The sequence below is a fragment of the Halichoerus grypus genome, chromosome 9 (assembly GCF_964656455.1).
Source record: "Halichoerus grypus chromosome 9, mHalGry1.hap1.1, whole genome shotgun sequence".
In the NCBI taxonomy this organism is placed as follows: Eukaryota; Metazoa; Chordata; class Mammalia; order Carnivora; family Phocidae; genus Halichoerus; species Halichoerus grypus.
In genome coordinates, this window is record NC_135720.1 from 130,779,056 (window position 1) to 130,795,386 (window position 16,331).

A 16,331-nucleotide genomic window follows, 5' to 3' on the forward strand; every position below is an offset into this window, starting at 1 on the left:
CCATCCTGCCTCTAACATGACCTCATCGTAATCGGAGTAATTACATCTTTAATGGCCTATTTCCGAATTAAGTCACATTCAGAGATGCTGGGAGTTAGGACTTCAGCATGTGAATTTGGGGGGGGTGGATATAATTCAACCCATAACAGTGAATGAGATGAAGGCCTTCTCGCTCTCAAAAGATAACCAGGTTTTTCTTCTCCTTAGGCATCTTCTAGAGGTTTGTGAGCAAGCCATTATTGGCCTAAAAGATTTTTTCAGGTCTGTAAGGGTTGAGGCCTGTTGACAACTCATTAAATGGACTTGCAAACATTCCTACTTAGCAAAAGAATGCCAGTACCCTCTCCCAAACACCACACTCCAGAGAAAGTAGTTGCTTAGCTGGGAGCACATGGACCAATTGCTAGAGAACTCTCCCCCTGGGAATACCTGCTTGCGAGAAAGAACAGGTGCAGACCAGAGCCTGAGCTGAGAGTCCCCAGGATATTCAGGTGCAGATCGAGTCCCACATTCAGAACCCAACAGGGAGTGATCGGTGCCCATTTTGTCCTGCTTTGGACATCAAGCTTTGTCAATAAAAGTAGTTAATAATTTGTAACTCTGAATTTTTTCTTCTTGGAAAATGAATTCTATGAGCTTGTTGAAAAGAAAAACAATCCTCTGAAAATCTTTGTTAAAAGTGTCTGATTTTTTTTCACATTCACCCTCATCCTCATAGGCTCATGGGCTGTTACACCCAAGCAGGATCAGAGAAAAACACATCAAGATCAAGATGGGTAGTCCTTCTCCAGGAAAAGGAAATGCCCGCTCAGAGAGACCTGAGCCTTCTTTGTCAGATGGCTATAGGTTTGGGCATCCCAGAGATGGAGAGGCGCCCATGAATGAATCACAAAGAGTTCTGCCCTGGGTATTTATAATTCAGATCCAATGCTTCCCTAAATCGCTCTTTGGTGGTTTTCCATTTCTGTGTGGGTATATTTACATTTACACCCCATTTATATGATTTGCCAGAGCTTGAGGCTGATAGCTTAAACTTTTCCCTTCACTTCCAATTTTCATTGCCCTCCCAATCTCTGTAGCCCTGAAAATGAGCTTTTCTGAGCTCCTCATTAATTTTTCACTCCTCTCCCTGCGGGAGATGCACAGATACACAGCACTAGGACTGCAGGCCAGAGAATGCTTGGCAAGCAACTGCTGCACCCAGCAATAGATTTCAGAAACATACCTCCAGGGATTTTGACAAGTGAAATGCCCAGGGCCTGCTCGCACTGTCATTATGGGGTTCCCCTTAGACCTTGAGAAAGTCGCACTGCATCCCAATATCAGGGTGTGCCGTGATTTGCTCCTTCTGTTTTTAATTGGGTGTTAAATTAAGAATAGCAGTGCGATACACTAGCAAGGTAGTGACCAGCTGTGTGACCACAGACAAGGGTGTTCACCTCTCTGAGCCTTATCTTCTCATCTTTAAAATGTGAGGCTTAGACCAGACCATCTCCAGGAGTCTGTTACATTGAATACTCCTCTCGTTTTGACAGCAGACAGGCATTCTTTTCAACAAGTGTAAAGAAAAGCCATTTATCAGGTTTCCCTCCATGTCACTGTTTCTGTGGCCAAGAGTAGGATCTGTGTGTTGGAAGGCTAAAAAATGCACTTGCACCCAGCTTTAGGTAAGAAACATGCCACGTAGAAAGATTCCCATTGGAACAGTTCCATGGTCAGCTCTCAGTCATGACATTGGAGGCTGTCTCTTGGCCTTCGCTGCCTTCCTTCCCATGTGACCCCCTACAGCCATCACTCCTGATTAGAAGATGGAATGCATTTCTTTAGGGACCTTTAAAAAAGTTATTTCAAGTGCTGGAGTTTTGGGTTCCTTAGGACAAGCATGGGCCGGAGACCTCTGTAATGAGCCCAGAGTCTCAGTGAACATGAACTTGCTCAGCTGGGAAAATTAACCCTATTGAAATTTTTACCCAGCTGTCTTAATTGGAACTGGGGGTGTCTGCAGGGTCCACACAGATCAGGCTTTCAGGATGCTAAACTAAATCAGTGGTGCACATGATTTCCTCTGCAGAGTCCTCTAAAATGAGATACACTTTTGAATATATAGGTGGTCTTCCAAGAACTAATCATTCAAATGCTCAGTGAATAAAATAGGATAAAAGCTGGTGTTTGTCACCATGCACTACCTATATCTGATGTCTAGAAGCAATTATCTTGGGGATAAACTCTTTTGATCAGGAACCAGGACTGCTATCTGTGAAAGCTGAATTCCCTTATATTGTCCTTGAGGACAATAAACAATGTCCCAAAAAGGGAAATGTAAAAAACAAACCTGGTGGAAAAGAAAAGAAAGAAGTGTTAGAGATTAAGTAGTACAATAATGTGAGAAATATCTCCACCTAAATTTTATGTCATCCTAGGTTAGAACTTTTTGTAAAAGAAAAAAGGTTTTAATGGCTTGCTTCCTTGACTAATAGAAAATGAGAAAAATTTTCAGGATGAGTTTAAAAATGAGAATATTTTAGAAAAAATACAGCAAGCATTTGGAGTACAGGCAATTTGTTGCATCAACAGGAACTCAGAAATGTGTTGAATAGCCAGTGGATTACCTCTTCATCTGAGCAGAGAGTAGTACAGAATGCAATATTTAAAACACCAGGTAAGAAAATCCTGAAAATATTACTCTTTTCATGTACCCAAAAGAGTGTCGGAAAATAAAACGGGGTTAGAGCAATAATTATTTTGAGTGAAGCTCTGAAAGTACTCAAGTCCTTGGCATAACCCCATTTTCTTTCCCAAATTGGATTCTGCCCCTAAACTAAGTCCCCAAGAGCTCTGTTTCTCATGCATAACGTGAAGGGTGCAGAACGGATGGTCTCCGAGGCCTCTGCCAGCTCTAATATTCTTCTGTTTTAAATCAACACATATGGGAAAAACATGTCAAATTTTATTAAGTACGTTTTCAGCTGCATTCAGATGTAGTAACAGCTGAAATGATAGACACGATATTTACCCTTTCTGTTAGCAAAATCTCTCTCTTTGCATAACACCCTCGCCAAGCACTGCTCCAGGTTATAACTATTTGAAAAGGCTGTATGATGTTATCTGAAAACTAATTTAAATAAGAAGCCGAAAAGAAATATGGTTTGCCCTTTTAAATGCTGTTGCAGTAGGGCTTCCCTTACTAGGAATTTAGGAATAGAAGAACAAATGGTGGCCTTTTTGTCATTGCTAGCTGTTCCCCTAGTTCGACTAACAATTCAGAGAATTGCAGGTAAGATCATTCTTGCAGTCCTTTTCTCATGAGCCAGAACAGGTGTTAATGCTTAAAGAGAAAGAATAGTTATGGGCCAAGAAGGGACAGTCAGGTCTAGGCACAGACTTTGGGGAATAGCACTAAGTTCCCTGTGTTGTGCATTCAACACTGTTCTTCCTCCTACCTCTGTTTATCCTAATGTTTGCATCCTTTTTCTTCTGCCCTTATGAGTCTGAGTCACTAATGGCTCTCAGAGGCATCACTTTGCTCAAAGTCATTACACTGGAGATGACTGGCCATGAAAATTATATCTTCAGAGCACTGAGGGGAAATACTACTAACCAACAATTTTGTGTTCTGGTAAGACACTGTTCCGTGGGGGGAAGGGGGTGGAATGTTTTTAGCAATAAAAATCTAGAAGAGTTTACCATGAAGAGATGGTCCCAAAAAGAAATGGAAAAGAGTATCATTCAGGAGGAAGGAACTAGAACCCATAATAAAGGAGTACAGTGCAGAAAGCAATAATGAGGAAAGAAATTGACAAAATTTTATAAATACTAATAAGTGCTGATTGTTTAAAAATAACATTATAAGCAGTTGGGGGGCTAACTAAATGAAGTCAGAACCAGTGTACTACACAACAGCATACAAACTAGGAGAGGATGATCTGAGTAAGTTGTTCTAAACTCACTGTATTATTCTGGAGGTGGTAATTAGGAATTCCTTTTGAACTTTGTAAGTCAAGTAAGCATATTAAATATTTAAGGCTAACCTCTAAAAGAATAGAAGTAAAATGGATAACTAAACCAGTGAAGAGGGAAAAGGAAGAAGAAAAAAAATCTCATCATCCTAAAAGAAAATCATAAAGAAGGAAAGAAGAAAGGAAAATCATGATAACTAGCACAGAAAAAGAGTAGAAATAAATCCAAATACATCAGTGATTACAATAAACATAAATGCTCTATATATTGCCAGTTAAAAGATTGAGGTTGCTAAAAAATACATAACAAAAATCCAGGTGTAAGCTACTTATGAAATATACCTAAAACATAAGGATATAGAGAAGTTCAAAAGGGCATAAAAAGATGCACCAACCAATATTTTTTTTAAAAGATTTCACTTATTTATTTAGAGAGCACAAGCTGGGGGAGCAGCGGGCAGAGGGAGAGGAAGAAGCAGGCTCCCTGCTGAGCAAGGAGCCTGACACGGGGCTTGATCCCAGGACACCGGGATCATGACCCAAGCCAAAGGCAGATGCTCAACCAACTGATCCACCCAAGTACCCCCCAACCAGTATTTTTTTTAAAGAATGCCAGTTTATCTGCATTAATACCAGGCAAAATATATTTTTAAGTCAAGAAACATTTATAAACTTCATTTTGTATTGATAAAAGGAGCAGTTCATTGGGAAGCTGTAACAATTCAAAATATTTATCTAACTTGATAGTCTCAAAATATATACAGCAAAAGTTGGCAGAATACAAAGATCAATGAACAAATCAGTGTGTCTCAGTAATTGGTGAGGCAGACAAAAAAATAGTAAAGATATAGAAAGAAAAATTACACAAGAAGCTGTAAGACAGCCAAAGCTCATTATAAGTTCAGAAACTTAAACATCTAAATAGTATATGGATTAAAGAATAAATCATACTAAGGGCCCTGGGTGGCTCATTGGTTAAGCAGCTGACTCTTGGTTTCAGCTCAGGTCATGACCTCGGGGTCGTGAGATCAATTCTTTTGTCAGGCGGCATGGAGCCTGCTTGTCCCTCTCCCTTCCTATGCCCCTCTCCCAGCACGCATGCGCGCGCGCGCTCTCTCTCTCTCTCTCTCTCTCTCAAATAGAATCTTTAAAAAAATAAATTATACTCAATAGTAAATGTTTAGAACTGATTGAAAATAAATATATTGAATGTAAGACACATATGAAATATAAAACAGTAAGTAGAAGGAAATGTATAACTTTAAATGCATACCTCTGAAAAGATTGAAAAGAGCCAAAGTTAATCAAAAAACAGTGAAACAATAAATAAGATCCATAAAAACTTCAAAACAGTTATTTGAAAAAATATCTAAAATTTTTTTTTAAAGATTTTATTTATTTATTTGATAGAGGGAGAGCACAAGCAGGGGGAGCGGCAGGCAGAGGGAGAGGAAGAGGCAGGCTCCCCACTGAGGAAGGAGCCTGACGTGGGGCTCGATCCCAGGACCCTGGGATCATGGCCTGAGCCGAAGGCAGCCGCTTAACTGACTGAGCCACCCAGGCGCCCCAAAAATACCTAAAAATTTTAAAAATCTAGCAGAATTGTTTAAAATAAAGACACAAGTTTAATAAAATACTAGAGAAGAATGTAGCTACAGATAAGAGTGCAGTCTTTTTAATCAAAAGGAAAAACTGAACAATTTTTATAAAAACTTAAAAACCAAAGTTAAAAAGACAGCTTCCAAGGAAATAATATGAGCGGCCGAAATGGATGCTAATAGAAAACCCTGAATAAATTATAACCAGTATCCAAATTAAATCAGGGAGTTTAGCAGTCCTCTTTCTTTTCTAAATCTTTTTTTAATTGTGTTATGACTTCTATGAAGTAAAATTCACCCTTTCTCATGTATTCTGAGTTTTGATCATTCTGCATAGGTTAACCCCACCACAATTTAAGATATAGATTTTTCTCTCTAAAAAATTCCCTCACGTCCTTTTGTAGACAACTCTTCCTCCCACCCCAACCCCAGTAACAGTTGATCTGTTTTCTGTCCCTGTCCTTTTGTCTTTTCCAGAATGTTACATAAATGGAATTTAAAAGTTTATAGCCTTTTGAGAATGCATTTCAGATTCATCCATGTTATGGTGTATATCAGTAATTCGTTCCTTTTTGTTGGGAGTAGTATGGGATTGTGTGGATATGCCAATTTATCCATTGGATCAGTTGAATGGCTTTTGGGTTGTTTCTAAAAGTTTGGGGCAGTTATATGTAAACTTGTTTTCATTTCACCTGAGTTAATAACAGAGTGAGATTGCTGGGTCATGTGCTAAGGGTATGCTTACCCTTATAAGACATTGCCATGCTGTTTTCAATGTGATTGAATTTCTACTTGCTTTGTGCTCTCATCGGCACTTGGTATTGTCCATTTTTTTATTTTAGCCATTCTAATAAGTATGAGTGGTGTCTCATTGTGGTTTGAATTTGCATTTCCCTAATGATTAGGATGTTGAGCATCTGCTCATGTGCTAAGGTGCTATTTTTATATCTTTGTTCAAATCGTTTGACAATTTTTTTAAAAATTGCGTTTCTCTATTACTGAGTTTCAGACTGTGTCATATATTCTGGATAAATATTACATGTAGGAGTTTAAAATCACCCTTCTTAAAAATGAAAATGATAAGCCTAGGTGGTTATTTAGCCAAATTCTACCATACTGTCAAGGAACAAATAATTTCAGAACACAGAAAATGAGAGAAAGCTCCCCCATTCTTTTGTGTAACCACAATACCAGAAAGACATTATGAGAAAGGAAAATCTGTAGATCAACTTAACTTGCAAACATAGATTAAATATTATCAAACTAAACCCAGTAATTGGGGGGTGGGGAATCATATCCAAGTGGGGTTTATCCATCCAAGAACAAGTTAACATTAGAAAATGTATTAATGTAGGGGCGCCTGGGTGGCTCAGTCGTTAAGCGTCTGCCTTCGGCTCAGGTCGTGATCCCAGGGTCCTGGGATCGAGCCCCACATCGGGCTCCCTGCTCCGCGGGGAAGCCTGCTTCTCCCCTCCTTCTCCCCCTGCTTGTGTTCCCTCTCTCGCTGTGTCTCTCTCTGTCAAATAAATAAATAAAATCTTTAAAAAAAAAAAAAAAAAAGAAAATGTATTAATGTAATTTACCATATGACCATATTAAGGAGAAAATCCTATACTTACCTCAAAAGAAGAAAAAGCATTTGATGAAATTTAACATCCATTCATGATATTAGAGAAAAATGCAACAAATTAGAAATGAAAGCAGACATCTTAATTACCTGGTAAGGTGTAGCTACAAAATGCACCATGTCGATTGGTGAAGCACTAGAAACATTCTTTCTGGAGGATAGCTAAAAGAGAAGAGTGTTCACTTTTACTATTTCTATTTACCACCATCTGGAGGTCCTACCCAGAAGAATGAGATATAGTGATTTCTACATAGAGAATATGGGAGAATCCATGGAGAACTTAGAACTAATATGGAAGGGGGGCACCTGGTTGGCTCAGTCGGTAGACCATGCGACTCTTGATCTCAAGGTCATGAGTTTGAGCCCCACATTGGGCGTGGAACCTACTTTAAAAAACAAAAGCAAACTAGTATGTAAGGTTTGGCCAGATGGTTGAATACAAGATTAACATGTATTAAAAAATCAATAGAAGCCATATGTAATAGCTAAAAGTAGTAAGAAAACATAACAGTAATTTGTAAGAATTTATTCTTGGCAGGCCAAAACAGCCACTCAGAACTATGACTGTAGTTTCTGTAGTTGATTCTCTGTTTCACTCCTAAAGGACTTGACTCCTTACATTGCCACTAGAAGAAATCTGATTCTCCCTATACCTTCCAGCTTCTTTACAAATACCTGTTCCCAGTGGTCTGTCTCCTGTGTGTATATATATATATAGTGATCCATTTAATTTTATTCCCAAACCTTCCGCTATGTTTCTGGCAGTTACCTTTATCAACCACCCATTTACCATGTTTCCTTTTTGAGATCTGGAAAATTTGCCTCTACTCATGCTCTCCAGGGCCCTCTCTAAACGCAGGTCAAGTAGTCTTTGTTTTGGCCCCCGTTTCAGTATATGACATTTTTTTTTTCTCCCTAACCTTGCCCACCTTTGATTCTAAACTTTTTGAATATCAGAAAATTGTCCCCATCGTAATCCTGGAAAAGGCCTTGTAAGGTCAGCTTCAACATTTAAATGACTTTTACCTGCAGGAAAACAGAGGATATAGTGCAGTACACAATAAAATATTTTCTCATGTGCTCTCAAGAGCAGGGACAGCATGCTATTATTCAACTTTGTATCCTGTAACAGGGAGTCTTACAGAAAGAGGTGCCGATTATATTTTTTAATGGATTATACAAAACCTCAAAGGTCCAGGAAGCAGAGTGATTGGCTTTAGATCTTCCACGAGCAGTAGGAAGGTGCTCCTTCATTCCCTCTATCTCCTTTACCTTCTCTGTCATTGTGCAATCATAAAGCAACCTCCTTTAGGTCTTCCACTAACATTCGTTGGACCTGGACAAAAGTACAAATACAGTCGCTCTCCCCTTAGCTTCCTCTTCCCACCGCAGGCCCATCCTCCACCACAAGGAACGTCTGGGGCATGAGTTGTGGACACCCACCAGCCCACTACTCAAGCTCCATCTTCTGGAAGCTCTTGGCCATCTGGGCAAGAAATTCAGTGGTCCCAAGTACTCAGTGCCCAGAATGTGGTTTAAAAGTGGGTGCAGAATTCAGGGTGTACCCTTGGCCCAGACATCTTACCCTAAATGTGGAGGGTCAGAGTTGGGGGGGTAGGGGTCCTCTTAGGTACCAGGCACAGGGCAGGCTTTCTCTACTGCCTGTGCAACCAGGAATACATCAGCTCGTTTCCTGAAGAATTCTGACTCAACATACTATCATTTTTTAGGTGAAATCATAACATGTAAGAACTTAAAGAGACCTTTGAAACCATCTTATCCAAACTTTTTATTAACTGAGGAAACCAAAGCTATAGAAATGAACTGACTTGCCAGTGGTTGCGTGACAAGGTCAGCATTAGACAACTAATAGGAAACCAAGTCTCCAGAGTCCAGATAATCCTTCCCATTATCATTCTTCCTGCTCTGTATTCAGCGCCTGTCCCGGTAGTCCCCCAGTGCTTTGGCAGACTGCGTTGCTAGCTCTGTTGCTATTGACTAAAACTGGCAAATTGAAACCACAGTGGAGCGAACTCCTGCATGGAGGGCAGAGGAAAATGTATCCACCTGCTTTCAGCATCTACATAATTCCTAATTGTGAAAAAAAAAAAATTCCATGTGATGAATAGGATATGTCCTTTAGAATCAAGTGGTCACCAGTGAGCTATCAGTTAGGCTTAAATGCCAGAAGCCAAGTAAATATAATGGAAAGGAATAGCATGGTGTTGTTGGCTTTTATTAAAGTTGTCCATTTTCATCCCTTCAAAGTTCCCTCCAGAGTAACATATCCAAGACATCTATGCTGGATCCAGCATGGCACCGTAGATCAGCCATCTCTCAGCCTCGAATGCTATAGCTGGAATTCACTGATTTTATTCTGAGAAGTGAAGTGAGAAGAAAAGGATGGAAAATAGCTCTTCTTTCATTTATGTTATTCTTTCCATAAATATTTATTGAATGGTTGCTATATACTGGGTCCTGTGCTGAGTACTAGGACAGGAGGTGAACAAGGCACATATAGTCCCTGCTCTTGAATATTTTCCAGTCTCATGGGGCAGAATCGTAGGAGATCCTTGAGAGGGAAAAGCAGTGTGTGAAAGAGCTAAGCCAGAAATGTGGGGAGCCCTAATAGTGCAGAAAGCAAAAAGGAATGCTACCTGTTAGCAAGCCATGGTGGAGATGCTAGGTTCTTTGCTGCTGAGGGGATGAGGAATAACGTTTTTCATCTTCGTAGAGAACAAAATGAACTACAGCCTGGGGAGATTCAGGTGGGGGAGTAACATTTACATATTTTAAAAGCTTTTAGGGTAGGAAATAGACACCTAGAGGAGATTATAGAATGTTCTTATCCGATCATCTTTAAAGCAGACCCCTGGCGTAGGGTAGCTTAGCCATGATCTTGTTTGTGTCTGGGAATGATGAATTGGGGAACCCCTTGGGGTCACTGCAAGTTCCATTTTCCTTTATATGGTTGGCAGAGCGCCTAGTGATGTTGGGCAATATGTATCTCATCCGTTTTTTAGGAACTGGCACTACAGTGTTTAAAACTGATGTTAGGTTTCGTGAACTATGGGTGAGATATAAGTAAGTCAAAAGCACCTAGTTTTTATTGCGCTTTTTTAGTGGATTAATATTGAATTACAAAGAAGAGGCATCTTCTGAGCCAGCCCTGTCATTTTATTTTTATTGTTTTTGCAACAGCTTTATTTTTTTTATTTTTTATTTTTAACTAGTTGTCAGCATTTTCTTTATTTAAAAATTTTTATACATGCATAGCTGATATATAATGTTACATTAGTTTCAGGTATATGACATAGTGATTTAACAACTATGTTTTGTTATGTTATGTTTGCTATGCTCACCGCCGAGTGTAGCTACCATCTGTTATCATACATTATTATAATACCATCCTCTATATTTCCTATGCTGTACTTTTTATTCCCCAATTTATTCACTCCATAACTGGAAGCCTGTATCTCCTACTCCCCTTCACCCATTTTGCCCATCCTCCCATCCCCCTTCCCTCTGACAATCATCAGTTTGTTGTTTGCATTTATAGGTCTGATTTTGTTCTTGATTCATTTGTTTTGTTTTGTTTTTTTAGATTCCATATGAGTGAAATCATAAAGCTTTGATCTTTCCCAATCTGACTTATTTCACTTAGCATAATACCTTCTAGGTCCATCCCTGTTACTGCAAATGGCACGATCTCTTCCTTCTTTATGGCTGTGTAATATTCCTGTGTGTGTGTGTGTGATATATATACACACACCACATCCTCCTCATCCATTCATCTATTGATGAAACAATGAAAATAACAACCTAGGTTGTTTCCATATCTTAGCTATTGTAAATAATACTACAGTAAACATAGAGGTGCACATATCTTTTGAAATTAATGCTTTCATTTTCTTTGGGTAAATACCCAGTAGTGGAATTATTGGCCCATATGGTATTTCTGTTTTTCAATTTCTTGAGGTACCACCATACTGTTTTCCACAATGGCTGTACCAATTTAAATTCCTACCAACAGTGCATGAGGGTTCTTTTTTCTCCACATCATTGCCAACACTTGTTATTTCTTGTTTCTTTTTTTTTTTATTTTAGCCATTCTGACAGGTGTGCAGTGATATCTCATTGTGGTTTTGATTTGCATTTCCCTAATGATGAGTGATGGTGAATGTATTTTCATGTGTCCATTGACCACCTGTATGTCTTCTTTGGAAAAACGCCTATTCAAGTCCTCTGCCTATTTTTCAATCAGATTATTTTTCCTGTATTAGGTTGTATAAGTTCTTTATATATTTTGGATATTTACCCCTTATTGGATATGTCATTTGCAAATATTCTCTTCCATTTAGTAGGTTGCTTTTCCATTTTGTTTATGGTTTCCTTCACTGTGCAGAAGCTTTTTATTTTGGTGTAGTCCCAGTGGTTTGGTTTGGCTTTTGTTTCTCTTGCCTTGGGAGACAGATCTAGAAAAATGTTGTTAAGGCCAATATCAGAGGGATTACTGCCTGTGTTCTCTTCTAGGATTTTTATGGTTTCCGGTTTCACTTTTAGGTCTTTAATCAATTTTGAGCTTCTTTTTGTAATGGCTTTAGAAAGTGGTCCAGTTTCATTCATACATTGAAATCCTAACCCCCAGTGTGACTGAATTTGGAGGTGAGGCCTCTGAGGAAGCAGTTAAGGATAAACGAGGTCATAAAGGAGAGGCCCTAATATAAGGGGAGGGGTGTCCTTGTAAGAAGAGACACCAGAGAGCTTGCTTGCCTTGTCTCTCTACACAAAAAGAAGAGGTCTTTCTCTGGGAGCACACAGCAAGAAGGCAGCCACCTGTAAACCCAGAGAAATCTCAGAATGGAACCTACCTTGCCGGCACCTTGATCTTGGACCTCCCAGCCTCCAGAAATGTGAGAAATACATTTCTGTTGCTTAAACCACCAGTCTATGGTACTTAGTACGCAGTACCTAAGACCCTCCCCATTTCCAACATCACTTATAAGAGAGGAAGCACAGTGGAGAATGTGGCACCATTAATGGCCTATTAATTTGTAAGATAAACCAATAAACTAAAAACAGAACATACTCTTAGTGTGAGTGATTTAAATTATGTGTCAGTGGTAGTCTTCATCACCATCATTGACACTGGGTCACTTTTGGTGATGCTCTGTTGGTCTTCAGGATGCAAGTAAAACAGGCATGGTCTCTCCCTTTTAGGATTTTTTGTTGTTGTCGACTTCAGTCATGTAACAAAGAAAAATGTTGTGGGATCCCCACAATATCCTAACTTTACTGTGGCATTCCTATGCAGTACTAGGGAGACTGAAAAAATAAATCTACCCACAAGGGGAAGATGAAGGTGAAGTGGGAGAAGGAATATGACCTTGAACTTAATTTAGAAATATAATTCATACTCACCTTTAACAACTAAAGTGGATTGCTTTGAAGTTTTCTGTTAGATCAAAGACTCATAAAACTAACAGGATAAATTATCAAGAGGGAGAATTGGGTTTTGATCCATTGGCTTGTCACATGTCATGTCTACGTGTTATGTCATGTAAGTATAAGAAGTCAAGTAGATAGGAACAGTTGCAGTTTTTGAAACCCAGAAGGTAGAAGGGAGGTCTCTCTTGATCTGTGTGTCATTTCTTTTAACTGTGTGCTTTCCAATTGCTAGCGTCTGAAATAATCACAACTAGGGGATGACATGCTTTTCCTTTGTGCTCCCTAGCTTTTTAAACCTCGTCCCCACAAATGATGTTAACTTCTGAGATTTTATGCCACTCCACAGCCAGCCGGTGTATTCAGGCACCCGATGGAGGTTAAAATGAGTCTTTCCAACCCACGCCTTTCTTTTTTCTCTCTTTTCAACCAACATGCTTTCCTGGATCGAAATCAAATTGATAAGGAAATAAATTTGACCATTTCTTTTCCACTCCCCGGTACGAATTCGTTGATCCTAAGAGCAAACAAGTGATTGGCTCATTTACAGGACTCTCTAAAGGTAAAAGAGAAATTCTTCCCCTGATTAGAGATTAAACTAATGCTTCAGATCCTTCAGACACATAGGCTAATTAGAAGTAGTTGGACAGCCTTTAGAGGGCAGATGGAGCCTTGGGAGGGAAAGCCCCTAACATTTACTCTGTAAACTTGGGAAAAGCATACTGGAGAATCTTCTTTAGGAAAGCGAATCAAGTCTTGGTGACACTGTGGGTGCAGATTAGTATTAGTAATAAGACTTGCAAAGCTGTGAACATTAAAAAAGGTGTACCTTGTAGGAAAGAAAGCAAGTGAAAGTCTGCAGCTGTGACAAAATCCAGGGAATTGACGCTTGTGTGGAAATTCTTAGTTTTTTCGTTTTTTCTAAAATATTTTGATTTAGGTATAAGTGAGGATTGCAACCGTTTTGTTTATTAAGCAAAGCTTTTGTGAGTATTGCTTTTAGGGAAGGTCTCTCTATGAAGAGGTGCCAGGAAAAATAAATAAAGATTGGATCTATTCTATGAATAGTTTCTAGAAGCACGTAGCTTCTCCTGCCTGTCACGCATGACCACTGGAATGCTGAGAAGGTGTTATATTGTATCTGCACTCAAAAGGAAAAACAAAGGTAGTGTAGAAAGGCAGGATAGCACAAGTTTTAGATGGCTGGGGGAGAACTCATCTGATATTTAAAAAAAAAAAAAAGGCTCGGGCTCTTCACTGTTAAGCATTCATAAGGTAGAGGGAAAAGAATTAGAAACTGAATTTCCCATAAATGCAAACTTAGAGGTCAGACATACACCATTTTTCCAGAACTGAGTTAACCCCTTGCGACCTACATGGTTGCAAATCGGGTCTGTTTGAGCTCTGCTTGTATTCTAGATAAGGAATAGTGTTTATAAATCTCCAAATGGTCTACTGGATGGTAACTTTATATGTTTTCCATGGAGACTGGAAAGCATTAAACCAATTAAAGATGGATTTATTTCCAGGAAAGCATTATCCGTGTTGATGGAAATCAATCTCTACCTTGCCCTCCCTAATTCCTTCTTCGATTCTCTCATCCTCCTGCCTCAGCTGCCCCCAGCAATGGTACAAAGGAGTGATTGTACTCTAAAATAATTGGGTGTAATTTATTGTTATTTTTACACTTTATCATGAGTTATTTGTAGTAATATCCCGCGATTTGATTTTCTTGGTTGTTAGAGCAGAGGAAAGCTCTTTTGCTTTTGAGCTTTAAGAAACCATGCACCTCTCTACCAGGAAACTGGTTTAAAGCTGAAGAATGTCCCTCTTGCCCTGGCTGACTGGCTGGTGGGCCCTGAAGAGTTCAGAAACCAGATTCACCTCCAACCGTGGCGGATTGCCATACTGAAAATGTCGTAAACCCAGCAGCCCCAACTGGGGCCTCAGTTCTGCTCTAGCAGTCCTACTCTGCTTCTCCAGAACGTTCACGTCCCCACTGTCCTCAGTAATTCTACTTTTCTCCAGCATCTCAGTACTGCTGCGCTGGAGGAAGTCCCTCTACCTTCTAAAGATCTGTCTGGACCCTACTTTCCCACCTAGATAGAACTTCATATCACCTCCTTTCTCTCCTAAGGTTCCGTTTTCACTTGTTACGAGCTCTTGCCCCTACTCTCAGATGCTGTAGTGCCTACCATGTTCAAAAGCTCTGCCTTGACCCTGTTGCTCTGGGTGCTATCCTTTTTCTCTCCTGGCCGAGCTTCTCACCTTGCTCCTGGCTTTACTGCAACTGCTCCTTGGAGGTCCCATCCCTTCACATGACTACTTCCAGTTTTACTTTCCCTTAACATCCCAAGGACTTTTCCCCAGTGGACCGGTTCCTCTTCTGCATAAGGGATGTGGTCTGGAGTGTTGGGGTCCAGAGCCGATGGCCAAGAAAGAGTTCTTGAGATGTCTTTGGTGTAAAAAGGTGGTTTTATGAAAGCAGGGGGACAGGACCCATGGGCAGAAATTGCTGCATTGGGGTCATGAGGAGTGGCTAATTGTATAAGATTTTCTATCCTGTGGAGGGGAGGGTGATGTCAGGGTTCCAGGAAATTTATAGGTTTCTGGAAGTTTGGCTATTGATAAAATTGCTTTTTTCCTTGTAAATCATTAAGACAGTTGTAAACTGATAGAGACTCATGTCCTGCATGACTATGATCTCTAGCAGTTAACCATTTGCTTTTCCTCTAGCAAAGCATTAATGTTAAGACAATTGGGCATTCCTGGAGGAGTCACTCTGCTGTCTCAAGGACTTGTCAGTGGGCTGTAAGTTTTAAGAAAATTTAATTTCTCCATCTGCCTTTGTTTCTGACATCATAAGGACCAGTCCCTCTTCTCTTGGCTTCGGTTTCATGCATTCTCCTGCTTTTCCTCGTCTCTCCCCAGTGCCTAACTGTTATAGTCCATACAGTTTTGATCCTGATTCCTTCTCCTCTATACCCCGTCTCTAGAACATTTTCATCCTGCACGTGGCTCAATGTATCACCTACATGCTGAGTTTAAACAACCCAAGTTTAGATTTCTATCCATTTCCATCCCGATTTTCTCCTAAGGTCCAGACTCACACTTGATATCTCCAGTCTGTTTTACAAGGACCTTAAATTCAAAATGGTCAAAATCAGGCTCATCATCTACCTCCCCAAACCCCATCCTTCTCCTGTGCTTCCTTCCTCCATCCTCGCTCTTATTTAAGGTAAACACAGCAGTGATTCTGAGCACAAAACTGTCTACCACATTCAGTCTGTCTTGCAATCCTATTTATTTGTTGGACACGTTCACTTGTCTCTAGTTCCCATGACTCCTTCCTAGGCCCACCTCCACGGTCCTTGTCAGGACTATGGCAAAACCCTCCTCTGGTCTCCTTACATCCACTTTGGCACCCTGCAGTCAGTTCTCTGCCCTGTCGCAACAGCCAGCGTGGTCATATTCCCCCTTTAAAACATTTGCATAGCTTCCAGCATGCTTATAAAGTTCAGAATCCTTGACACAGCCTACAGGGCCCTGCTTGAGCTAGTGCTGCCTGCAAGCCTCCCGCAATCCCAGCCACCCTCCCCCGGTACATTTGCTCCAGCCACATGGCCTTTCCCAGGCTCATAGTTCCCACTCCGTGGCTCTGGTGCGTGTCCTCCCGGTCTTCAACTCTTATCCCTTCAGACTCGT

At 40.2% G+C, this 16,331-nt stretch overlaps 1 protein-coding gene across 9 annotated transcripts in view; it reads left to right on the plus strand.

Moving 5' to 3' along the window:
• Positions 1-16,331, plus strand: part of PHACTR1 (phosphatase and actin regulator 1) — a 551,321-nt gene that overhangs the window by 365,520 nt on the left and 169,470 nt on the right. The window lies entirely within an intron of this gene.